Source organism: Mobula hypostoma, chromosome 23 (assembly GCF_963921235.1).
Source record: "Mobula hypostoma chromosome 23, sMobHyp1.1, whole genome shotgun sequence".
NCBI lineage: Eukaryota > Metazoa > Chordata > Chondrichthyes > Myliobatiformes > Myliobatidae > Mobula > Mobula hypostoma.
In genome coordinates, this window is record NC_086119.1 from 2,644,182 (window position 1) to 2,663,689 (window position 19,508).

The following is a 19,508-nucleotide window of genomic DNA, read 5'->3' on the forward strand; positions in this document are numbered from 1 at the left end:
GCCGGAATATTGGAGGCATTTGAAGACGTCCCGATGCTGGGGAGGCTAGTTCCCATGATGGAGCTGGCAACCACTCACAGCAGCAGCATTTCCTACCAGCCTCTGATGTCAAGGCAGAGCCGGTCGCTGGGCCTGAGCCCATTCGCAAACCCAGACCTCTGCCCCTGCTGCCACCCCGCCCACTCACGCTGGATCCCACCTATTTCCGGTGTCACCCCTCGGGTCCCACACCTTACATTTATCTCCGGGTCTAATTGGCTGGGGTGTTTACAGGAGCAAGGGCCGGAGTGGGAAGAAGGTAAAACAGCATCGACTGGCTAATTGGAAAGGAGGAGGCAATAAAAGAAAGGGACAATTAAACGGAGCAGACCTGGGTAAGAGTGGGGGGGGGGTTAGAGGTCAGATTAGGGTTTAGGGACAGGAATGTGGGGGGGTTGGAGGTCAGATTAGGGTTTATGGACAGGGATGTGGGGGGGTTGGAGGTCAGATTAGGGTTTAGGGACAGGGATGTGAGGAGTTAGATTATGAAGACACGGAGTCCTCTTTTATTGTCATTTAGTAATGCATGCATTAAGAAATGATACAATATTTCCTCCGGTGTGATATCACAAAACACAGGACAGACCAAGATTGAAAAAACTGACAAAACCACATAATTATAACATATAGTTACAAACAGTGCAACAATACCATAACTTGATGAAGAAGTCCATGAGCACAGTAAAAGTTCAAAGTTTCTCAAGTGTACCACATCTCACGCAGACAGGAGAAGGAAGAAAAACCCTCCCTGCCATGCCCGACCACAATCTGTCTCTGAGTCATCCGAAAACTTCGAGCCTCTGAATCAGCTCTCCGACCCCGAGTACTGAGCGCCATCTCTATCTGAACGATTTGACCTCATTCTCAGTCACCAACAGCAGGCAAAGCCGGGGACTTTGAGGCCTTCCCTCTAGAAGATTCCCAACCGCGCAGTAACGACAGCAGCAAACGAGCGTTTCAGAAATTTTTCCAGATGTTCCTGTGTGCTTTCACGTCCATCTCTATCAAATCAGAACTGTCCACGGCCACTATTTAACGGATACGATATCATTTTTCATCGGAGGGCTGCGCACGCATGGCACGCTGCTCTCTCTCCTCCTGCGGAATGGGTCAGATTAGGGTTTAGGGACAGGGATGTGGGTATGGGTGGTCAGATAGAGTTTAGGGACAAGGATGTGGGGCGTTAGAGGTCAGTTTAGGGTTTAGGACAGGGATATGGGTATCGGTGGTCAGATTAGAGTTTAGGGTCAAGGCTGTGGGGAGTTAGAGGTCTGATTCGGTTTTAGGGACAGCAACGTGTGGGTGCTAGTATTTAGGCCAAAACTGAGACCCCCCTCACTCCCAACTCTGGGCTCTAAGGCCAGTGTCATGGACTGGTGACAAAAGGACATCTGTGGAGTTTGGGCTGTCGCAAGTTTCTGGGTTCTAAAATCAGATGTCCATCTGAGCAGGAGGCACGAGAGCCAGTTAGTCAGCATGCGCAGGGCTCGAGCCTGTAATCCAGTCAGCTCGTCCGGGGTTCGACACTGAAGATGAGGGCCTGTGGGTCAACGGAAGATCCAGAAGTGAAGGCCTGACCGCTGCAGCCTGGGCAGTGACTGGAGCTCTGAAGGTCTCACCTGGAGCAGGAGGATGATCTCTGTGTGTCAGTCTGGAGGGGCGGGGGAAGGAATGACAGGGCTTTGTCTTGCTATTGTGGCTTTGTGTTCCAATTTGTTCGGCTGAATGTGGTGGACATGCTCTGTTGGTGTCAGAATGGGTGTGGGGACGGGTGTGGACTGACTCCTGGAACATCTTGGGGTTTGGTTATTAAGGCAAACGAGACATTTTCTGTATGTTTCCATGTATGTGTGATAAATGCATCTGAATCAGAAGCTCTGAGTGTGGAAGGCAGTTCTTCCCTTTTTAAAATTTCTCAGAGGGACTAATTGCTTTGTGGGTTTGCAGCAGAGAATTTAACAGCCCCTTTGGACCACAATGTTGTGTTGAACCAAGAAAATTAGTAATCAAATGGCCAACTGAACTCATCTCATCTGCCTGCGCAGAAATAAAAAATAACTAAATTAAAAATCACTGTATTATAATAAATCAGATATATCAGTATTACAGTGGAGTAAGGGGAAATACAGTAGCATGAGAGAGGAGCTGGCCAAAGTTGATTGGAAGGGGACACTAGCAGGGACAATGTTACTGATTAACGGGACTCTGGTAACTGGTATTTGTTTTCCAATCACATTTTATTTACTTGCCCCCAAGTAGAACAGTCCAGCCCATCACCAAACTGCTCAGAAGTTAATTTTATACAGATATTGACCAAATGTAATCTTGCACACCTATAATCCCTTGTCACATATAGGAATACAAACACAAAGTGCCATTACAGATATTAATAGCCAATAAACATAACATGTTATTTCCGATAGTCAGTGTGTGGCTCTCAGTTCTTCATTAGTATCATTACCTTGTCTTGGTCTGCTCACGTCCTTAGTTCTTCATCCTGCCCAAAGGTGAATGAACTCACACTACCTTAATCTTTGCCAGACTGAGGCTTCCACAGGGCAGCGAGGGCTGGAGTTTCTGGGAATAATTCAGACACAGGATCATTTTCTTCCCAAAGAAGAAGAAGCACTCTACAGGGAGGATGACACAACCATGGCTGATAAGGGAAGTCAAAGAACAGAGATGAGGAGGAATTTCTTTAGCCAGAGAGTGGTGAATCTGTGGAATTCATTGCCACAGGTGATTGTGGAGGCCAAATCATTGGGTATACTTAAAGCAGAGGTTGATGGTTCTTGATGAGTCAGGGTGTCAAAGGCTACAGGAAGAAGGCAGGAGAACGGGGTTGAGAGGGATAATAAATCAGCCATGATGGAACGGTGGAGCAGACTCGATGGGCTGAATGACCTCATTCTGCTCCCATGTCTTATGGTCAAAGACAGCATAAACACAAAAGAAAGTGTAACACACACAAAATGCTGGAGGAACTCAGCAGCAGAGGCAGCATCTATGAAAATGAATAAACAGTCAATGTTTCAGAAGGACACACTCAAAAGAGATGGCTTATGATGTTGCAAACACTGGCAGGAAGCTAAAGGATTGGAACGCTTTTAAAAACAACAAAAGGCAACTAAAAAAAAAACAGTCAGAGGAGAAAAGATGAAATATGGTAAATGATTAAAATAGGATCCCAGCTCTGTTAAACAATGGTTAGACCACACTTGGAATATCGTGCTCAGTTCTGATCACCTCATTATAGGAAGGATGCGGAAGCTTTAGAGAGAGCGAAGAGGAGGTTTACCACGATGCTGCCTGCATTAGAGAGCATGTCTTATGATGAAAGGCTGAGCGAGCTAGGGGCTTTTCTCTTTGGAAGGAGGAGGATGAAAGTTGACTTGATAGAGGTGTACAAGATGATATGAGACTTAGATTGAGCGGACAGCCAGAGACTTTTTCCCAAGGCAGAAATATGATTAGGTATAACTTTAAGGTGATTGGAGAAAAGTATAGGGTGGATGTTAGAGGTAGGGTTTTAATGCAGAGAGTGGTGGGTGTGTGGAACATAAGACCATAAGACAAAGGAGCAGAAGTTGGCCATTTGGCCCATCAAGTCTGCTCCACCATTTTATCATGAGCTGATCCATTCTCCCATTTAGCCCCACTCCCCCGCCTTCTCACCATAACCTTTGATGCCCTGGCTACTCAGATACCTATCAATCTCTGCCTTAAATACACCCAATGACTTGACCTCCACTGCCGCCCGTGGCAACAAATTCCATAGATTCACCACCCTCTGGTTAAAAAAATTTCTTCGCATTTCTGTTCTGAATGGGCGCCCTTCAATCCTTAAGTCATGCCCTCTCGTACTAGACTCCCCCATCATGGGAAACAACTTTGCCACATCCACTCTGTCCATGCCTTTCAACATTCAAAATGTTTCTATGAGGTGCCCCCTCATTCTTCTAAGCTCCAAGGAATACAGTCCAAGAGTGGTCAAATGTTCCTCATATGTTAACCCTCTCATTCCCGGAATCATTCTAGTGAATCTTCTCTGTACCCTCTCCAACGTCAGCACATCCTTTCTTAAATAAGGAGCCCAAAACTGCCCACAGTACTCCAAGTGAGGTCTCACCAGTGCCTTATAGAGCCTCAACATCACATCCCTGCTCCTATACTCTATTCCTCTAGAAATGAATGCCAACATTGCATTTGCCTTCTTCACCACCGACTCAACCTGGAGGTTAACCTTAAGGGTATCCTGTACAAAGGCTCCCAAGTCCCTTTGCATCTCAGAACTTTGAATTCTCTCCCCATTTAAATAATAGTCTGCCTGTTTATTTCTTCTGCCAAAGTGCATAACCATATACTTTCCAACTTGTATTTCATTTGCCACTTCTTTGCCCATTCTTCCAATCTATCCAAGTCTCTCTGCAGACTCTCTGTTTCCTCAGCACTACCAGCCCCTCCACCTACCTTTGTATCATCAGCAAACTTAGCCACAAAGCCATCTATTCCATAATCCAAATCGTTGATGTACAGTGTAAAAAGAAGCAGCCCCAACACAGACCCCTGTGGAACACCACTGGTAACCGTCAGCCAACCAGAATAGGATCCCTTTATTCCCACTCTCTGCTTCCTGCCAATCAGCCAACGCTCTATCCACCTATGTAACTTTCCCGTAATTCCATGGGCTCTGATCTTGTTAAGTAGCCTTATGTGTGGCACCTTGTCAAAGGCCTTCTGAAAATCTAAATATACAACATCCACTGCATCTCCCTTGTCTACCCTACTTGTAACTTCCTCAAAAAATTACAATAGGTTTGTCAGGCAGGGTTTTCCTTTAAGGAAACCATGCTGAGTTCTACCTATCTTGTCATATGCCTCCAGGTACTCTGTAACCTCATCCTTGACAATCGACTCCAACAACTTCCCAACCACCGATGTCAAGCTAACAGGTCTATAATTTTTTTGCTTCTTTTCCCCCTTCTTAAATAGCGGGGTGACATTTGCAATCTTCCAGTCCTCCGGCACCATGCCAAAATCTATTGACTTTTGAAAGATCATCACTAATGCCTCCGCAATCTCCACAGCTACTTCCTTCAGAACATGAGGGTGCATTCCATCTGGTCCGGGAGATTCATCTACCTTTAGCCTATTCAGCTTCCTGAGTACTTTCTCTGTTGTAATTGTGACTGTGCACACTTCTCTTCCCTGACACCCTTGAAGTTCAGTATACTGCTGATGTCTTCCTCAGTGAAGACTGATGCAAAATATTCATTCATTTCCTCTGCCATCTCCTTATCTCCCATTACGATTTCTCCAGCATCAGTTTCTATCGGTTCTATATCTACTCTCACCTGTCTTTTACTCTTTATATACTGGAAAAAGCTTTTAGTATCCTCTTTGATATTATTTGCTAGCTTCCTTTCATAGTTCATCTTTTCCCTCTTAATGACCTTCTTAGTTTCCTTTTGTAAGCTTTTAAAAACTTCCCAATCCTCTGTCTTCCCACTAATTTTTGCTTCCTTGTATGCCCTCTCCTTTGCTTTAACTTTGGCTTAGACTTCTCTTGTCAGCCACGGTTGCATCCTTTTTCCATTCGAAAATTTCTTCTTTTTTGGAATATACCTGTCTTGCACCTTCCTCACTTCTCGCATAAACTCCAGCCACTGCTGCTCTGCCGTCCTTCCCACCAGTGTCTCTTTCCAGTCAACTTTGGCCAGTTCCTCTCTCATACCACTATAATTTCCTTTACTCCACTGAAATACCGACACATCAGATTTCGGCTTCTCTTTTTCAAATTTCACAGTGAACTCAATCATGTTATGATCTCTGCCTCCTTAGGGTTCCTTCATCTCAATCTCTCTAATCACCTCTGGTTCATTACACAATACCCAATCCAGTACAGCCGATCCCCTAGTGGGCTCAACAACAAGCTGTTCTAAAAAGCCATCTCGCAGACATTCTACAAATTCTCTCTCTCGAGATCCAGTGCTGACCTGATTTTCCCAATCCACTCGCATGTTAAAATCCCTCACAATTATCATAACACTGCTCTCCTGACAAGCCTTTTCTATTTCCTGTTGTAATTTGTAGTCCACATCACTGCAGCTGTTTGGAGGCCTATAAATAACTGCCATCAGGGTCCTTTTACCCCTGTGATTTCTTAGCTCAACCCCTAAAGATTTTGCACCTTCCGATCCTATGTTTTCAGGGGTAGTGGTGAAGGCAGATACATTAGGAGACTCATTTAAGAGGCTGTTAGATAGGCACACGAATGGAGGGCTACATGGGAGGGAAAGGTTAGACTGATTTTAGAGTAGCTTAAAACATTGACACAACATCATGGGCCATAACACCATAAGATAAGGGAGCAGAATTGGGCCATTCGGCCCATCGAATCTGCTCCACCATTCCATCATGGCTGATGTATTACCCCTCTCAACCCCATTCTTCCGCCTTCTCCCTGTAACCTTTGACACCCTGACTAATCAAGAACCCAATCAACTTCATCCTTAACATACCCAATAACTTTGCCTCTACAAAGTTGTGGCAACAAATTCCACAGATACTTCACCTTCTTGTTAAAGGAATTCCTTGTCATCTCTGTTCTAAATGGGCGTTCTGTTCTGAGGCTGTGCCCTCTGGTCCTAGACTCTCTACTGTAGGAAACACCCTCTCCACATCCACTCCATGTGCTGGAGCTTTTGGAAAGCATCAAGTTGGATAAGTCACCGGGACCGGACAAGATGTGCTCCAGACTACTGTGGGAGGTGAGGGAGGAGATTGCTGAGCCTCTGGTGATGATCTTTGCATCATCAATGGGGATGGGAGAGGTTCCAGAGGATTGGTGGGTTGTAGATGTTGTTCCATTATTCAAGAAAGGGAGTAGAGATAGCTCAGGAAATTATAGACCAGTGAGTCTTACTTCAGTGGTTGGTAAATTGATGGAGAAGATCCTGAGAGGGAGGATTTATGAACATTTGGAGAGGCATAATGTGATTAGGAATAGTCGGCATGGCTTTGTGAAAGGCAGGTTGTGCCTTACAAGCCTGACTGAATTTTTTGAGGATGTGACTAAACACATTGATGAAGGTATAGTAGTAGATGTAGTGTATATGGATTTCAGCAAGGCATTTGATAAGGTACCCCATGCAATGCTTATTGAGAAAGTAAGGAGGCATGGGATTCAAGGGGACATTGCTTTGTGGATCCAGAACTGGCTTGCCCACAGAAGGCAAAGAGTAGTTGTAGACGGGTCATATTCTGCATGGAGGTCGGTGACCTCAGGGATCTGTTCTGGGACCCCTACTCTTCGTGATTTTTATAAGTGACCTGAATAAGTAAGTGGAGGGATGGGTTAGTAAATTTGCTGATGACACAAATGTTGGAGGTGTTGTGGATAGTGTCGAGGGCTGTCAGAGGTTACAGTGGGACACTGATAAGATGCAAAACTGGGCTGAGAAGTGGCAGATGGAGTTCAACCCAGATAAGTGTGAGGTGGTTCATTTTGGTGGGTCAAATATGATGACAGAATATAGTATTAATGGTAAGACTCTTGGCAGTGTGGAGGATCAGAGGGATCTTGGGGTCTGAGTCTATAGGACACTCAAAGCTGCTGCGCAGGTTGACTCTGTGGGTAAGAAAGCATATGGTGCATTGGCCTTTATCAATCGTGGGACTGAGTTTAGGAGCCGAGGGGTGATGTTACAGCTATAATGGAACCTGGTCAGACCCCACTTGGAGTCCTATGTTCAGTTCTGGTCACCTCACTACAGGAAGGATGTGGAAGCCATAGAAAGGGTGCAGAGGAGATTTACAAGGATGTTGCCTGGATTGGGGAGCATGCCTTATGAGAATAGGTTGAGTGAACTCGACCTTTTCTCCTTGGAGGTGACCTGATAGAGGTGTACAAGATGATGAGAGGCATTGATCGTGTGGATAGTCAGAGGCTTTTTCCCCAGGGCTGAAATGGCTAGCACAAGAGGGCACAGGTTTAAGGTGCTTGGAAGTAGGTACAGAGGAGATGTCAGGGGTAGGTTTTTTTTAACGCAGAGAGTGATGAGTGCGTGGAACGGGCTGTTGGCAATGGTGGTGGAGGTGAATACAATAGGGTCTTTTAAGAGACTCCTGTACAGGTACATGGAGCTTAGAAAAATAGAGGGCTATGGGTAACCCTAGGTAATTTCTAAGGTAAGGACATGTTCGGCACAGCTTTGTGGGCTGAAGGGCCTGTATTGTGCTGTAGGTTTTCCATACTCTATCTAGGCTTTTCAACATTCATTGGGTTTTAATGAGACCACCCCCCAACCCCATTCTTTTAAACTTCAGTGAGAACAGGCCCAGAACCATCAAACACTCTTGATATGTTAACCCTTTCATTCCCAGAATCATCTCATGAATTTCCTTTGGACCCTCTTTTCATAATTAATGGACCCAGATCGGCTCACAATACTCCAAGTGCCTTATAAAGCCTCAGCATTATATCCTTGTTTTCATTAATATTCAAAGTTCAAAGTAAATTTATTACTGAAGTACATATGTCACCATATACAACCCTGAGATTCATTTTGTTGCAGACGGTCACAGTAGTACAAGAATCAATGAAGGACCAAACATAACAGTTTGGAAAACAATTAATGTGCAAAAAAAAACAAACTGTGTTGATACAAAAAAAAAAGAATAAATATTGGGAATGTGAGATGAAGAGTCTTTGGAAGTGAGTCCAGTTCAGTGATGGGGTAAGTGAAGATGGGTGAAGTCATTCCTCTCTGATTCAAGTTCCTGATGGTTGAGGGACAAAAATTCCTGAACCTGGTGGTGTGGCTCCTGTACCTTCTTCCTGATGGCAGCAGTGAGAAGAGAGCATGGCCTGGGTGGTGGGGTCCCTGTTGATGAATGCTGCTCTCCTTGAAGAGCATTTCATGTAGATGTGCTCAGTGGTGGGAAGGACTTTACCCATGATGGACTGGGCTGTATCCACTACGTTTTGTAGGATTTTCCATCCAAGGGCATTGGTGTTTCCATACCAGGCTGTGATGCAGCCAGTCAATATACTCTCCACCACACATCTATAGAAGTTTGCCAAAGTATTAGATGACTTGTCAAATTTACGCAACCTTCTAAGTAGAAGAGTTGCTGTGCTTCTCTTGGTAATGGTATTTACGTGCTGGTCCCAGGACAGATGCTCAAAAATGACAATACCAAAGATGCTAACCATCTCCACCTCTGATCCCTCAGTGATGACTGGATCATAGACATCCAGTTTTCTCCTGAAGTCAATAATTATCTCCTTGGTGTCGCTGACACTGAGTGAGAGGTTGTTGTTGTGGCACCACTCAGGCAGATTTCCAATCTCCCCCCGTATGCTGATCCATCACCACCTCTGATTCGGCCGACAACAATATTCCAGTTCTCTCAATTTGCCTTCCTCCCAACTCAACCTGCTAGTTAACCATTAGGGAATGGCCAACTCATCCACCCTCTCATTCCCCTTCACCCCTACATGTGCTGGAACCCATCCTGCACAGGGAATCCCGTCCCTTTGTACTTCTGATTTCTGAATTTTCTCCCCATTTAGAAAATAATCTACACCTTTATTCATTCTAATTCTACCAAAGTGCATGACCAGACACCTCTCCATCTGTTACTTCCCATTCTCCTAATCTGTCCAAATTCTCCTGCAGACCAATACCATGCTGTACTGTTCAGTGTTCTGTGCTCGAGGGACTGAGTTATGGGAAGGTTGAATAGGTTAGCACTTTATTCCCTGGAGGGTAGGAGAGTGAGGGAAGATTTGGTAGAGGTATTCAAAATTATGAGATGTGTAGATTGGGTAAAAGCGAGCAGGCTTTTTCTCTCAAGGTAGGTGAGACCAGAACTAGAGATCCATAAGCATAAGAACCTAAGACACAGGAGCAGAATTAGGCCATTCAGCCCATTGAGTCTGCTCTGCCATTCCATCATGGCTGATCCCGGGTTCCACTCAACCCCATACACCTGCCTTCTTGCCATATCCTTTGATGCCCTGACCGATCAGGAATCTTATCAACTTCCGCTATAAATATACGCATGGACTTGGCCTCCACCGCAGTCTGTGGCAGAGCATTCCACAGATTCACTGCTCCCTGGCTAAAACAAGTCCTCCTTACCTCTTTTCTGCAGGGTCGCCCCTCAATTTTGAGGCTGTGCCCTCTAGTTCTGGTTATCCCTACCATAGGAAACATCCTCTCCACATCCACCCTATCTAGTCCTTTCAACGTTCGGTAGGTTTCAATGAGATCCCCCTGCATTCTTCTAAATTCCAGTGAATACAGACCCAAAGCTGCCAAAAGCTCCTCATATTTTAACCCTTTCATTCTTGGAATCTTCCCCGCGAACCTCCTCTGCACTCTCTCCAATGACAACACATCCTTTCTGAGATAAGGGGCCCAAAGCTGTTGACAATACTCCAAATACAGCCTGACTAGTGTCTTACAAAGCTTCAGCATTATCTCCTTGTTTTCTTCTATTCCCCTTGAAATAAATGCCAACATTGCATTTGCCTTCTTTACCACAGACTCAACTTGTAAATTAACCTTCTGGGAGCCTTGCACGAGGATTCCTAAGTCCCTCTGTACCTCTGATGTTTGAAGCTTCTCCCCATTTAGATAATAGTCTGTACTTTTGTTCCTTTTACAAAAATGCATTATAGAAACATGGAAACATAGAAAATAGGTGCAGGAGTAGGCCATTCGGCCCTTCGAGCCTGCACCGCCATTTATTATGATCATGGCTGATCATCCAACTCAGAACCCCGCCCCAGCCTTCCCTCCATACCCTCTGATCCCCCTAGCCACAAGGGCCATATCTAACTCCCTCTTAAATATAGCCAATGAACTGGCCTCAACTGTTTCCTGTGGCAGAGAATTCCACAGATTCACCACTCACTGTGTGAAGAAGTTTTTCCTAATCTCGGTCCTAAAAGGCTTCCCCTCTATCCTCAAACTGTGGCCCCTCGTTCTGGACTTCCCCAACATCAGGAACAATCTTCCTGCATCTAGCCTGTCCAATCCCTTTAGGATCTTATACGTTTCAATCAGATCCCCCCTCAATCTTCTAAATTCCAACGAGTACAAGCCCAGTTCATCCAGTCTTTCTTCATATGAAAATCCTGCCATCCCAGGAATCAATCTGGTGAACCTTCTTTGTACTCCCTCTATGGCAAAGATGTCTTTCCTCAGATTAGGGGACCAAAACTGCACACAATACTCCAGGTGTGGTCTCACCAAGACCTTGTACAACTGCAGTAGTACCTCCCTGCTCCTGTACTCGAATCCTCTCGCTATAAATGACAGCATACCATTCGCCTTTTTCACCGCCTGCTGTACCTGCATGCCCACTTTCAATGACTGGTGTATAATGACACCCAGGTCTCGTTGCACCTCCCCTTTTCCTAATTGGCCACCATTCAGATAATAATCTGTTTTCCTATTTTTGCCACCAAAGTGGATAACTTCACATTTATCCACATTAAATTGCATCTGCCATGAGTTTGCCCACTCACCCAACCTATCCAAGTCATCCTGCATCCTCTTAGCATCCTCCTCACAGCTAACACTGCCACCCAGCTTCGTGTCATCCGCAAACTTGGAGATGCTGCATTTAATTCCCTCATCCAAGTCATTAATATATATTGTAAACAACTGGGGTCCTAGCACTGAGCCTTGCGGTACCCCACTAGTCACCGCCTGCCATTCTGAAAAGGTCCCGTTTATTCCCACTCTTTGCTTCCTGTCTGCTAACCAATTCTCCACCCACACCAATACCTTACCCCCAATACCGTGTGCTTTAAGTTTGCACACTAATCTCCTGTGTGGGACCTTGTCAAAAGCCTTTTGAAAATCCAAATATACCACATCCACTGGTTCTCCCCTATCCACTCTACTAGTTACATCCTCAAAAAATTCTATGAGATTCGTCAGACATGATTTTCCTTTCACAAATCCATGCTGACTTTGTCCGATCATTTCACCGCTTTCCAAATGTGCTGTTATCACATCCTTGATAACTGACTCCAGCAGTTTCCCCACCACCGACATTAGGCTAACCGGTCTATAATTGCCCGGTTTCTCTCTCCCTCCTTTTTTAAAAAGTGGAGTTACATTAGCCACCCTCCAATCCTCAGGAACTAGTCCAGAATCTAACGAGTTTTGAAAAATTATCACTAATGCATCCACTATTTCTTGGGCTACTTCCTTAAGCACTCTAGGATGCAGACCATCTGGTCCTGGGGATTTATCTGCCTTCAATCCCTTCAATTTACCTAACACCACTTCCCTACTAACATGTATTTCGCTCAGTTCCTCCATCTCACTGGACCCTCTGTCCCCTACAATTTCTGGAAGATTATTTATGTCCTCCTTAGTGAAGACAGAACCAAAGTAATTATTCAATTGGTCTGCCATGTCCTTGCTCCCCATAATCAATTCACCTGTTTCTGTCTGCAAGGGACCTACATTTGTCTTTACCAGTCTTTTCCTTTTTACATATCTATAAAAGCTTTTACAGTCCGTTTTTATGTTCCCTGCTAGTTTTCTCTCATAATCTTTTTTCCCCTTCCTAATTAAGCCCTTTGTCCTCCTCTGCTGAACTCTGAATTTCTCCCAGTCCTCAGGTGAGCCACTTTCTCTGGCTAATTTGTATGCTTCTTCTTTGGAATTGATACTATCCTTAATTTCTCTTGTCAGCCACGGGTGCACTACCTTCCTTGATTTATTCTTTTGCCAAACTGGGATGAACAATTGTTGTAGTTCATCCATGCAACCTTTAAATGCTTGCTGGACTAGTTCCTGAGGATTGGAGGGTGGCTAATGTAACCCCACTTTTTAAAAAAGGAGGGAGAGAGAAACCGGGGAATTATAGGCCGGTTAGCCTTACGTCGGTGGTGGGGAAACTGCTGGAGTCAGTTATCAAGGATGTGATAACAGCACATTTGGAAAGCGGTGAAATGATCGGACAAAGTCAGCATGGATTTGTGAAAGGAAAATCATGTCTGACGAATCTCATAGAATTTTTTGAGGATGTAACTAGTAGAGTGGATAGGGGAGAACCAGTGGATGTGGTATATTTGGATTTTCAAAAGGCTTTTGACAAGGTCCCACACAGGAGATTAGTGTGCAAACTTAAAGCACACGGTATTGGGGGTAAGGTATTGGTGTGGGTGGAGAATTGGTTAGCAGACAGGAAGCAAAGAGTGGGAATAAACGGGACCTTTTCAGAATGGCAGGCGGTGACTAGTGGGGTACCGCAAGGCTCAGTGCTGGGACCCCAGTTGTTTACAGTATATATTAATGACTTGGATGAGGGAATTAAATGCAGCATCTCCAAGTTTGCGGATGACACGAAGCTGGGTGGCAGTGTTAGCAGTGAGGAGGATGCTAAGAGCATGCAGGGTGACTTGGATAGGTTGGGTGAGTGGGCAAACTCATGGCAGATGCAATTTAATGTGGATAAATGTGAAGTTATCCACTTTGGTGGCAAAAATAGGAAAACAGATTATTATCTGAATGGTGGCCAATTAGGAAAAGGGGAGGTGCAACGAGACCTGGGTGTCATTATACACCAGTCATTGAAAGTGGGCATGCAGGTACAGCAGGCGGTGAAAAAGGCGAACGGTATGCTGGCATTTATAGCGAGAGGATTCGAGTACAGGAGCAGGGAGGTACTACTGCAGTTGTACAAGGCCTTGGTGAGACCACACCTGGAGTATTGTGTGCAGTTTTGGTCCCCTAATCTGAGGAAAGACATCTTTGCCATAGAGGGAGTACAAAGAAGGTTCACCAGATTGATTCCTGGGATGGCAGGTCTTTCATATGAAGAAAGACTGGATGAACTGGGCTTGTACTCGTTGGAATTTAGAAGATTGAGGGGGGATCTGATTGAAACGTATAAGATCCTAAAGGGATTGGACAGGCTAGATGCGGGAAGATTGTTCCCGATGTTGGGGAGGTCCAGAACGAGGGGTCACAGTTTGAGGATAGAGGGGAAGCCTTTTAGGACCGAGATTAGGAAAAACTTCTTCACACAGAGAGTGGTGAATCTGTGGAATTCTCTGCCACAGCAAACTGTTGAGGTCAGTTCATTGGCTATGTTTAAGAGGGAGTTAGATATGGCCCTTGTGGCTACAGGGGTCAGGGGGTATGGAGGGAAGGCTGGGTTCTGAGTTGGATGATCAGCCATGATCATAATAAATGGCGGTGCAGTCTCGAAGGGCCGAATGGCCTACTCCTGCACCTATTTTCTATGTTTCTATGTTTCTATATCCACCGTCAATCCTTTAAGTGTCATTTGCCAGTCTATCTTAGCTAATTCACGTCTCATACCTTCAAAGTTACCCCTCTTTAAGTTCAGAACCTTTGTTTCTGAATTAACTACGTCACTCTCCATCTTAATGAAGAATTCCACCATATTATGGTCACTCTTACCCAAGGGGCCTCTCACGACAAGATCGCCAATTAACCCTTCCTCATTGCTCAAAACCCAGTCCAGAATAGCCTGCTCTCTAGTTGGTTCCTCAACATGTTGGTTCAAAAAACCATCCCGCATACATTCCAAGAAATCCTCTTCCTCAGCACCTTTACCAATTTGGTTCACCCAATCTACATGTAGATTGAAGTCACCCATTATAACTGCTGTTCCTTTATTGCACACATTTCTAATTTCCTGTTTAATACTATCTCCGACCTCACTACTACTGTTAGGTGGTCTGTACACAACTCCCACCAGCGTCTTCTGCCCCTTAGTGTTACGCAGCTCTACCCATATCGATTCCACATCTTCCCGGCTTATGTCCTTCCTTTCTATTGCGTTAATCTCTTCTTTAACCAGCAACGCCACCCCACCTCCCCTTCCTTCATGTCTGTCCCTCCTGAATATTGAATATCCCTGAACGTTGAGCTCCCATCCCTGGTCACCCTGGAGCCATGTCTCTGTGATCCCAACTATATCATAATCATTAATAACAATCTGCACTTTCAATTCATCCACCTTATTACGAATGCTCCTTGCATTGACACATAAAGCCTTCAGGCACTCTTTTACAACTCTCTTAGCCCTTATACAATTATGTTGAAAAGTGGCCCTTTTTGATGCTTGCCCTGGATTTGTCGGCCTGCCACTTTTACTTTTCTCCTTAGTACTTTTTGCTTCTACCCTCACTTTACACCCCTCTGTCTCTCTGCACTGGTTCCCATCCCTCTGTTGTGAACTAACCTCCTCACGCCTAGCCTCTTTAATTTGATTCCCACCCCCCAACCATTCTAGTTTAAAGTCACCTCAGTAGCCCCCGCTAATCTCCCTGCCAGGATATTGGTCCCCCTAGGATTCAAGTGTAACCCGTCCTTTTTGTACAGATCACGCCTGCGCCAAAAGAGGTCCCAATGATCCAAAAACTTGAATCCCTGCCCCCTGCTCCAATCCCTCAGCCACGCATTTATCCTCCACCTCATCGCATTCCTACTCTCACTGTCGCGTGGCACAGGCAGTAATCCCGAGATTACTACCTTTGCGGTCCTTTTTCTCAACTCCATTCCTAGCTCCCTATATTCTCCTTTCAGGACCTCATCCCTTTTCCTACCTATGTCATTGGTACCTATATGTACCACGACCTCTGGCTCCTCACCCTCCCACTTCAGGATATCTTGGACACGATCAGAAATATCCCGGACCCTGGCACCAGGGAGGCAAACTACCATCCGGGTCTGTGGACTGCATCCACAGAATCGCCTATCTGACCCCCTTACTATCGAGTCCCCTATTACAACTGCCCTCCTCTTCCTTGCCCTACCCTTCTGAGCTACAGGGCCAGACTCTGTGCCGGAGGCACGGCCACTGTCGCTTCCCTCGAGTAAGCTGTCCCCCCCAACAGTACTCAAACAGGAGTACCTGTTGTTAAGGGGCACAGCCACTGGGGTACTCCCTATTACCTGACTCTTCCTCTTCCCCCTCCTAACCGTGACCCACTTGTCTGCCTCCCGTGGCCCCGGCGTGACCACCTGCCTTCCACTCCTCTCTATCACCTCCTCACTCTCCCTGACCAGACGAAGGTCATCGCGCTGCAGCTCCAGTTCCGTAACGCGGTCCCTTAGGAGCTGCATCTCAATGCACTTGGCGCAGATGTAGACGTCCGGGAGGCTTGGAGACTCCAGGGCCTCCCACATCCGACACTGAGAACAGCAAACTGCCCTCACAGTCATACTGCCCCTCTCCTCAAATAACAACAAAAAATGAATACCAAACCTTCCTCGCCTCGCCCATTTCCGCCTAAGCCCGTTGAGCTGAAGCCCTTAAGCCTTCACTTTGCTCCCGGCTCACTCCGCTGCCCGCAAACTACGCTGCCTGCTGTATGAGGCTCTGTTCCTTTTAAATCTGCCGCGCTGCACAGCCCGACGTCACACGCCTGCGCAGTCCCGCCTCTCAGAACGCCGATGGAAAAAAAACCCAAAAAATTCAAAAATGTCTTCCTCCACACTCCCGCTCTGACTCTCAGACTCCTTCTTCGAATGTATTATCATACATTTTCCGGCACTGTATTCCATCTGCCACTTTTTTGCCCCATTCTTCCAATTTGTCTAAGTCCTGCTGCAATCACATTGCTTCCTCAGCACTACCTGCTCCTACACCTGTTTCCGTATCATCTGCAAACTTTGCCACAGAGCCATCAATTCCATTATCCAAATCATTGACAAACAATGTGAAAAGCAGCAGTCCCAATACTGACCCTGAGGAACACCACTAGTCACTGGCAGCCAGCCAAAGGCCCCTTTTATTCCCACTCACTGCCTCCTGCCTGTCAGCCATTCCTCTATCCACGTCAGTATCTTTCCTGTAATGCCATGGGATTTTATCTTGTTAATCAGCCTCATGTGTGGCACCTTATCAGATGCCTTCTGAAAATCCAAGTAAATGACATCCAATTCCTCTCCTTTGTCCACCCCGTTTGTTACTTCCTTGAAGAACTCCAACAGATTTGTCAGGCAAGATTTCCCTTGACAGAAACCATTCTGACTTTGACTTATTTTACCATTAGTCTCCAAGTACCCTGAAATATTTTCCTCGATAATGGACTCCAAGACTTTCCGAACCACTGAAATTAGGCTAACTGGCAGATAATTTCCTCTCTTTTGCCTTCCTCCCTTCTTAAAGAGTGTAGTGACATTTGCAATTTTTCAGTCCTCTGGGACCATGCCAGAATCAAGTGAATCTTGTAAGATCATAACTAATGCATCCATTGTCTCTTCAGCAACCTCTCTCAGGACTCTGGGATGTAGTCCATCTGGTCCAGGTGACTTAACCACCTGAAGACCTTTGAGTGGCCTTGCGCTTTTTCATTTGTAATAGCAATGGCACTCACTCCTGCTCCCTGGCATTCATGGACTCTGGCACACTGCTAGTGTCTTCCACAGTGAAGACAGATGCAAAGTACCCATTAAGTACATGGGCCATTTCCTTGCCCCCCATTACAACCTCACCAGCAACATTTTTTGGTGGTCCAATATAAACTATCACCTCCCTTTTACTCTTGATATAATTGGAAAAAACTTTTGGTATCCTGCTTTATATTATTGGCTAGTTTGCCCTCACATTTCATCTTTTCCCTTCTTATAGCTTTTTAAATTGCCTTTTGTTGGATTTTAAAAGCTTCCCAATCATCCAACTTCCCACTCACTTTTGCTACCTTATATGCAGTCCTTAATTCCCTTGTCAGCCACGGTTGCCTACCCCTGCCATTTGAGGACTACTACTTCTGTTGGATACATCTAACCTGCGCCTTGTGAACAGAAACTCCCAGAAACTTCAGCCATCTCTGCTCTGCCGTCATCCCCACCAGTATCCTCCTCCAATCCACCTGGGCAATCTCCTCTCTCATGCCTCTGTAATTCCCTTTATTCCATTGTGATACTGATACATGTGAGTTATGCTTCTCCCTCTCAATTTGCAGTATGAATTCAATCTTATTATGAAATTACTCCCTCCTAAGGGTTCCTTTACATTAAGCTCCCTAATAAGATCTGGGTTATTACACAACACCCAATCTAAGATAGCCTTTTCCTGAGTAGGCTCAAGCATAAACTGCTTTAAAAAGCATCTCACAGGCATTCAACAAATTCCCTCTCTTGTGATCCAACACCAACCTGATTTTCCCAATCCTCTTGCATATTGAAATTCTCCATTACAATTGGGTCAATTCTCTTATTACATGCCTTTTCTTGCTCCCTTTGCAATCTCAACCTCCCATCTTAGCTACTATTTGGAGGCCTATATATGATACTCATAGTGTTTTTTTTACCCTTGCAGTTTCTTAACTCCACCCTCAAAGATTCAACATTCTCTGACACTATATCACCTCTTTCTAAAGGTGGACTTCCATCTCTTACCAACAGAGCCACACCACTGCCAATGCCTTCCTGCCAGTCCTTTCGATACAAAGTCTATCCTTTAATGTTTAGCTGCCAACTACGACCATCTTTCAGCCACAATTTAGTAATGCCCAGGTCATACTGACCAATCCGTGATTGCGCCTTGAGTTTTGTCCACCTTATTCCGAACGCTAAGTGCTTTTAAATACAACACCTTCAGTCCTGCATTCTTTCCCCTGTTGAATTTTGCCTCTGTGTTACAACTTAACTCTTTGCACTGTCTGCATTTGTACCTTTAGGGTGAAAGGTGAAATACCAAAAGGGAACCTGAGAGGGATCTTCTTCACTGAGAGAGTGGTGAGAGTGAGGAACAAGTTGCCCATGGAAGTGGTGGATTTTTGATCAATTGTAAAATTTAAGAGAAATTTGGGTAGGTACATGGACGAAGGGGGGGGGGGGGGGATTGTCCAGGTGCTGTTAGATGGGACTAGGCAGACTGGGCTGGCATGGGCAAATGGCTTGTTTCTGTTCTGTGGTGCTCTGAGACTCCGTAGGAGATGGAGACTGTTGGGAGACTGGGCAAAGAAGTGGCAGATGCAATCAAGCACAAGGAAGTGTAGGGAAATTCACTTTGGAAGAAGGATTAAAGCTGCAGAATTTTTCTAAATGGGAAGAAAATTCAGAAATTGGAGGTGTCAAGGGACTTGGGAGTCCTAGTTCAGGATTCCCTAAAGGTTAACTTGTAGGTTGAATTGGGTTAGGAAGGTAAAAACAATGCTGGAATCACAAACACAGGAGATTCTGCAGATGCCGGAAATCCAGAGCAACCACACACAAAATGCTGGAGGAATTCAGTAGGTCAGGTAGCATCTACGGACAGGAATAAACAGTTGACATGCGATTTTTGGGCCAAGAACACAAAATGTTAACTGTTTACTTCTCTCCGTTGATGCTGCCTGACCTGCTGAATTCCTCCAACAATTTGTGTGTGTTGCAATGTTAGAATTCCTTTCAAGGGGACTAGAATATAAAAGCAAGGGTATAATAATGAGGGTTTATAAGGCATTGATCAGA